At 38.3% G+C, this 7,823-nt stretch overlaps 1 long non-coding RNA gene across 1 annotated transcript; it reads left to right on the top strand.

The window, feature by feature from the left end:
- The first annotated feature begins 2,776 nt into the window (after window positions 1-2,776).
- On the top strand, window positions 2,777-5,529 carry LOC112577037. Its single transcript, XR_003101991.1, has 3 exons — window positions 2,777-2,857; window positions 4,606-4,903; window positions 5,321-5,529. It is a non-coding gene; the product is annotated as an uncharacterized LOC112577037 (long non-coding RNA).
- The last annotated feature ends 2,294 nt before the right edge of the window (window positions 5,530-7,823 follow it).

Below are 7,823 nucleotides of genomic sequence, written 5' to 3'. Positions count from 1 at the left end.
AGCCCCCCCCCCCCCCGAGGCCAGCATAATTAGGTGAGCTTGAATATCAGCCCTAGTCTTGCTAGCTAAAGCTCATCAGCGAGGACGCTGTTGGAGAAAGAGTCGGCGGGGATGTAGTGGGCCGGTAGTCCAGTGTTGTTGTTAGTTTTGGCGGGATCTGCTAGGGCATGGTGAGAGATGCCAAATAGCGGTGATTGGCTAGGGGAAAACGGCGTATGGTTCCGACCGTATCAGAGCATCGCGAAAGTTTACCCCTCCCCAGAGGTATATAAGGGCAGAGCTGAGACGAAAGGACAGATCAGAGTCGGCGGAGACAGCGCGAACAGCTACACGACAAAGAAGAGACAGCTCCGACCTCTAGCGCTTCGGGCGATTGACGCAGCCGTGACCATCGTACGAGAATAAAGGGTCGCACACCTGCTGACTGTTCCTGGCTTTTTGGTTCGAGTGTTGAACTGTTGTTGTCACCATACAACCCCACCTTACCACTCGGTTACATGAGAATGAGAAGAATGTGAAGCGCTTAGAGCTCAGATTACACGAGAATAAGCGCTATACAAATATCTGTAAATAAATAAAAAAATAAACTTTTGACGGAAGGTGGGGGGAGGGGGGTGTTGATTAAAAAAACAAAACATAATATTCACTGTCACTGGTCTTTTGACACTTGCCTACAAATCAAAATAAGTACATAAAAACCAGTACATTTTATAAAATTAATTAAAAAACAACAATAAGAAAAAAAAATTTAACGAAATTAAAGAAAGCATTAATTATTGTGCATATTATTGTTTCAGGTGCAAGTTGATGTGGACTGGGGACCAAACCCTGCGTGAGAAATGCAGATCCCTCTTGACTGCAGAGGCAGCATTGATGGACACGCCAGTCCAATCCCCAACCAAGTGCTCAGCTGAACAGGCAGACTTCATCATTTATGAAGAAGTTACCGCCACCCCTGAGACAACTACCTTCCTGATGTCTGGATTGTCGCAGAATGTCAATGAACTGGACAAATAGCCCACGGTCAAACAACTCTCTCTGCGCACCAACACCGTCTTGCCAAGCAGTGCTGCGGTTGAGAGATAGTTCAGTCTGGCAGGACTTATCATGACAAAGCTGCGCACTAGGGGACAGACAGCAACTTCGAGGCCAAGTTCTGGTCAAGTTCAATTCCATGAAGGACTGAAAGCATGTAGATTTGTTTTAACAGTATTCACAAATTATCAGCACTAAGTCAAAAGTTTGTTTTATACCTATGCATTTTGTTGTTAATATGGAGTTTTTGGTGGTCTCAGATCAGAATAAAGGTCAATGTATATAAAAACCAGTTCTTGTGTTAGCAAGTAATAGTGTTTTGTGTGTATGTTTGATGTTTGTGTATGTTGCTACAGCCAGCTGGCTACAGCTAACTATTTATAACATCAGGCTTTTAAAAGTAGCCAAAAGAAGCCAAAAGAAGCTGGCTACATTTTAAAAGTAGCCCAAAGTAGCTGGCTACATTTTGGAAAATTGTAGCTGTAGTGTAGCTGGCTACGTTTTGAAAAAAGTAGCTGTAGCGTAGCCGGCTACAAATTAAAAGTAGCTTGCCCATCCCTGTTCATGTGTGACTTTGGATCGTTGAAGCGTTCGTGACCGAACCTTATCCAGAGGCGAGCATTGTTCCAAGGGCGGAAACTGCTGCTTGTATTAACCACCACAAGAGTGACTTCCCTTCCTTTTCTAAAAAACCTCCCGCCTGGGTGAGACTGGATTTATTTGAATGCTTGCATGATAGGCAATAATGCAACATAATAGTAGCGAACAGCAGCAAGACAATGGACCTATAATGAATGGATAAACTGCTGAGCCGACTTTTTAAAACAAATTATCTTCAAACGTCCAAGTACGAGACAGTAGTGTCACCACGAAAAAATGGAAAATACTCGCGTCGGTCAGATAAAGTGCCATTCAGCAAAAGACAAAATATTTTCCTTGCTTTTCCTATTGACGTTAAATAAAACTAAACCATCTGTGAAATGTCTACTAACTTTGAATATTAGTAGACAGAGTATTCTTTTCATCTCAACCTCTCGAACACAGGGGCACAATAATAAAGATATTCTTAAATTATGCAATATTTGACATAGAATGCTAACTGAATCTAAAGGGATGAAATGAGACAGCCTGTAATATGTTTAATGTGTTAATGGAAAAATACATCCTTACAAAATTAATTAATATATTTATTAAATATTACAAATTCGTGTGTTTGAGAATTAATAATCTACTTTGGGTAAATATAACAAATACACCAACATACGTGAATATCAAAATTTAATAGTATATTTCATTTCATTGGTTGACTTCTGAACATTACAACATTACATACTCACTCAGTCTGAGCTTTACAAAAATATACTTCCTATATACAGCTCTAGATAATCGTTTACCATTTTGTTCACTATTCGTTTTAATTCGTTTCTTACCAATGATCTCTAACTTTCGTCTAATAAACTTACATTATATTAATCTTATAATATTACTTTGTTATTGTAAATTACTTTATGAACTTGGAGTAACAGGGTCGTAAAATCTTTAAATGTATTTTTGTCACCCTCCATCCCAGAAAAAAGCTTGACAGGACATATGTGTTAGAGATTTTCTACAGGGGATCAATCAAATAAAAATATAACTATCACAATGCCAAAGCCTTCATTTCCTGTCGTAAAAATATTATTGAAAAATCTCTGGGAAATGGCCTGAGGGGGGGCTGTTAGAACTTACATATTAGGACATGGTTAAGAGAGAGTCGACACACGCCTCGCTTTCCTTCAATCAAAATTTGGTCAGGCGACGACAGGTACCTCCAGTCTTACCTGTAAGTATGTTCATCTATATTTTCTCTCAGTCTTTCCTGCTGTCTCTATTTGTTACTGTTTCTCTCACTCTGTCTCTTTTTTCTTCTACCTCTCTCTTTACCCCTTTTGTTCTTGCGTCTTTGCTTTAGTATAAAGTTTTTTCTTCTCACTCCCTTCATCTATCAATCTCTTCAGCTGTTTTAACTTGTATTGTGTCGTGTTTCTCTTTCTCTCGATCATTTCTCTGTTGTTTGTTTTCAGTCTCTCCCTTTTTATTAATTGAAAGAAAAGCCGAGTAGCATTTTTTTTTCTTTATGATCGAGTGAAGTTCAATTTAAAATAATTCCCCAAAATATGAGTACATAATTATGCTTCAAACATCGACATTCTCACCTGCTACTGGGAAAGCAGAGGACAATTACTCTTCTATACCAGAGAGTTCTGTTGCACGCAAGTTGTATTGTAACAGTGATTGTGGCTCATCTCAACACATCTAAATAAAAACTGTGAAACTTATAAAACATTAACAGCAATGAATACGAGCATTTTAAAAATTTCACTAAAGTGGGGAAAAAGTAACACTAGTTTCTTTTAGTAAGTTCTTGCCTTTCTTCTTTAAAATAAACTAAAAATTCTTTAAAAGAAACTTTCTGAATTGTAAAAAAAAACTACAAAAATTACAATCGAAAAACGACCAGAGCTGTAACAAAAAAAAAAAAAAAAACATCAGAGAAATCATTGACATTGACTTCAGTCACTATGTTAACATTTAAACCGACAAGAGTTTACCTCTATTTATAAACTTTCTTGTAGCCTCCTCAAAGAAGAGCACCAAACTTGTTTCTTTAAATGACCATAAATATTCTCATTACAAAATTAAAAACGAAATAAGTGTCTCATGAAATAATTTTATAACCTTTTAATGCGATTAGTAATAAATAAACTTCAGATGCCACTCATTAAAAATGATGACAGCCCAAAGTGTGATGACAGAGCGATCCGTCAGGAAAAAACACAAAATGTGACAGGCTTTGAGTGTAGACCAAAACATTAAAAAAAAGATTCGTCAGGGCTTAAATAAAACTTGGTACATTATACCACGGATGTGTATAGGTGGACTGCTGTCTGTCTGCCGAGACCAAGGCTTAGCCTCTTCCGAAGTTCTCCGCTGTTAGTCTCGGCGAGCCTAAACAATGAACGTGACTAAACCGGAAGCTTTGTAGTCTCAAGCCTCGTTTTAGTAGTAACTGGGAAAAAAAATCATCTGCCAGCAGTCCAGTAATACAAGTTCGTAGGTGGACCATTCCATCGTTGATCTCATCATCATCAGCTTCAAGCTCTTTGTCATCATCACGACATTCTCTCATCATTACCATTGAGTTTCATGTGCTCCTCGTTGTTATATGTACTGTACAGCAAAACGAAAAACAATATAAAACAAAACAGTAAACTGTTTGCTTGATTTACGTGTTTGTCTAGAGCCAAACATATGCACACACATTGACAGAGAGTTAAATTTTACTTTTTTGTTCAACTAGAAAACTTTATGTTTACAATAAATATATTTGTAAGCAAGCTTTTTTGTCACACACATGCGCTCAATCGCACAGTTATTTTCTTTCTTACTTGATGATTTAGTTTAAACCGCTTCAGGCTGTTCCCCTCAAGTAAACAGACGTATAGTGCTGCACTTTAAACCTCACTTTACCTCAGTGAGCTTTTAATCGAGGGATATATATATATGTATGTGCATTCCCTTGATGTGCAGCTCCGCCATGAACGCTGCTGTTTTCTTGCTGCTGTGCGCACTGGCTGCTGGGAGCCTGGCCTATGACTCCTACAACACCAAGATCATCATCCCTCCCTACTATCAAAAGAATGTTGCCGGATATGGACTGGTGGGCTTGGGTTATGGCAGAACTGCACTCGGAAGTGTTTACGGTGGGTACGGTTTATCAAACTATGGAAGCGCAGGTCTGTACGGAGGGGGTGCCTATGGAGGGGGTGCTTATGGCGGCTATTCTTACTCAAAAGGCTTCTACTAGATGATGGCCATCCGACTTTTGGTAAGTTGTCTTCATTTTGTTCTGTATATTCATATGTTTAAAGAATAAGAACAAGAACAAATGCTATTATTCATCACTTGCCTTACCTGTAACTAACACTTTTTTCTTTGTTAGTTTCGTGTGTACACTTTTCCAAGTTATAATAACTCTAAGGTTCATTTGTCATTTTGTATTCAATATTACTGGGTTTAGAACTGTTCTGTTAATCTTCTTGAAGGTTGGAAGAATTTGCCGATTTCCGTTAGTCACTCGTACATCCAAAGTCATTACAGCAGGTTACTAAATAAAGACACTGGTCACGTGATCTTTACAGTGTGCTCCTTTTATGTCATTGTATTTGTTGGAAAGTAGAAAATATATTTTGTTTTATTTTTTTAAGCTGTTGTGCTAATAAGACATTTGCGCTGCTGGTTTCAGATTCAAGTCTCTAAAACTTCACGATCCAAGAATACCGAAAAATAATATTTCTACCCGACAGGAAAGGAACCACAAAGAGACAAATTACACTGACACGTGACTTTGAGCGTGAAGTAAGAATAAGACCTCCTAACATCACATGTTGACACCTGTATATTGACCACGAGCAGGCGGTCCTACTTTAGATGAAAATAAAGAAGACTTTCTGATTTCGTTGCGTGTTTTGTCTGTATAGTCGGGTGTCGGCATAGAGACTAAGAAGAAAGTTTTAGTTAACTTCAGTTCAGTGTACACTAGAGGTGGGTAGCCCTTTAATACATATTATTATAACTCGACACAGTGGCTTCTCTCTACGCCCCTTGTGACAAACCAGTGCAGTTGGGTTCAGTTCTCTCTCTCTCTCTCTCTCTTTCTACTTTACACACACACACTTTATTTTATTAACGCCCGCAATATAAGCCTGGAGGCATGGGCCTACCTGCCGTATATACAAGTGCTCCTGAGAAGTTGATGATCCTCTGCAGGTTACGAGCACTCATGTTTTTGTGTTATGTTCACAGCTTCGTTATGTTCATGCTCTCCCCCAACCCGATCTTTATTATTACCTTCATCTACGCTCGAATGAAGTCTAGCGTTTACACCACCACCACCACCACCACCACCACCACCATCATCATCATCATCATCATCATCATCATCATCATGGGGGGGGGGCGACATGATCTTTCCCGACTAAAAAAAGACTTGCTGTCAAACGATGGATGATGTATGATGAGACAGATGACCTTTTACCCTGTCAACAGGGTGTGACAAGGATGTCTGGAGACCGAGCCCTTCGACAAGGGAGGTAGTAGAGTTCGTCTGTGTGGGTTGGGCTTGGAACGACGAAGATCAACGAGTGCAAAGATGCTAAGGTCAACACAGAAATGAAAGGTTAAAAAAATGAGAAATGGAAACTCCAAGTTTATCCGCCTCTTTTTACTACCATAAAAAATTTCTCGTAAAGATGAAGGGAAATGGAGAGAAACTATGGGATTCATGACCAAAAATATCTCTAATATCACAGTACACGCAGTATTGGTATAATTAATAAATTTTAAATTCATAAAACTGCTTAATTATTAACAATTATGCAAAGTAGTATCATGTCTTCCTGGGTTGGTACACACTTCAACATGATTTTTGAACGTTCGACTATCCACACTAACACACTTTCCTCCTTTCTTTCTCTCTTTTCTTCTTTTCTCCCTCTCTCCTCTCATCGCTTTTTCTCACTTTTCTCTCCACTATCTTTCTCTTATATTTTTGCACTGTCCTGTGCAGCGAAAACTAGATTAAACGAAGAGATAAATTCTTCTAGAAATTTCTTTTATCTGCGTTGTACCCAGGCGTGTCTTTGCCTCGAGCCCCGTAAATATCGTGAGTGACCTCGTCGGACAAACTTATTCCAAAGTACTTTCATCATGCCCCACAGCACTAAACCCATCAGTCGCTCCTACAGTTACTAATAGGTGAGCTGCTAGGTAGCATTAAACCATAATCCATCACGGCCAAATGACATCAAACAGGCAGCGGTCACTAGGAAGAGAACAGGACTATATAAGTGACCAACCGTGTCTGGACTACATCCGTTGGTTTCTCAGCTAGAAACACAAGACGTCCACCCTCACAACACCAGTAAGTACCCTGTTTCCTGTTTTAACTACCTGGATAGATCTTGGACCTTTAAATATGACCAAATAGCAAGTTAACTGCTGAATTATGTTACAGTTGTTACAAGACTTGTCCTTCCTCACAATGGCTTTTGAAATGTAGTCTTTAATTTATTGAGTAGTGGAAGTTCAGTTTTAGAATAACCCCTAACCTTAACACTCGTCATGAATGGCTTTACCAGATAACTACAAAATCTGCGTTCGATTGTGCGCATGTACTTATAACTAACGTGATGATTACTTTAAAAAACCAATTCTTAAATATTATTTCATAAATGAAAACGACATTTAATGATTCAAAAATTTTAGAATTCATGCACGTCTTTGCTAGAAGAAAGTAAGAAAATTTCTTATAACAGTGTTTGTCAGGCTTCCTTAATGGTTTTATTGGAATGCATACGTGGCAGTTTTAGTTTTTCAAAAAGAAAAATTAGTAAAGTTCAGACATATTCCAATCGCTTAACTTTTTGTGTGCTTTATTAATAATTTCCAGTTTATTACAATCGAGTTAATAAGCACTTTAATTAACTCATGTTCATCTTTTTATTGAGTAACACTTTCAAATATAAATCATTTTTGCCTCATAATAATCCAGTATCAAGAAAGACAAAATTAATAAAAACAATAGAGAGTTTGAAGAAGTTCTTGGGGCAGATCTTCGTAAAAGGTTTTTCTCAATGAAATATGTCTGGAAAGAATAAAACCTTGTCAGACACATGCTGTGCGCTTGCCTTTTTTAGACTATCCACACAACTGTTTATTTGAAATTACTAGACCCCACTAATGGGGTT

This window comes from Pomacea canaliculata, linkage group LG12 (assembly GCF_003073045.1).
Source record: "Pomacea canaliculata isolate SZHN2017 linkage group LG12, ASM307304v1, whole genome shotgun sequence".
In the NCBI taxonomy this organism is placed as follows: Eukaryota; Metazoa; Mollusca; class Gastropoda; order Architaenioglossa; family Ampullariidae; genus Pomacea; species Pomacea canaliculata.
Note: the sequence above shows the minus strand (reverse complement) of the source record. Positions and strands in the feature narration are given on the sequence as shown.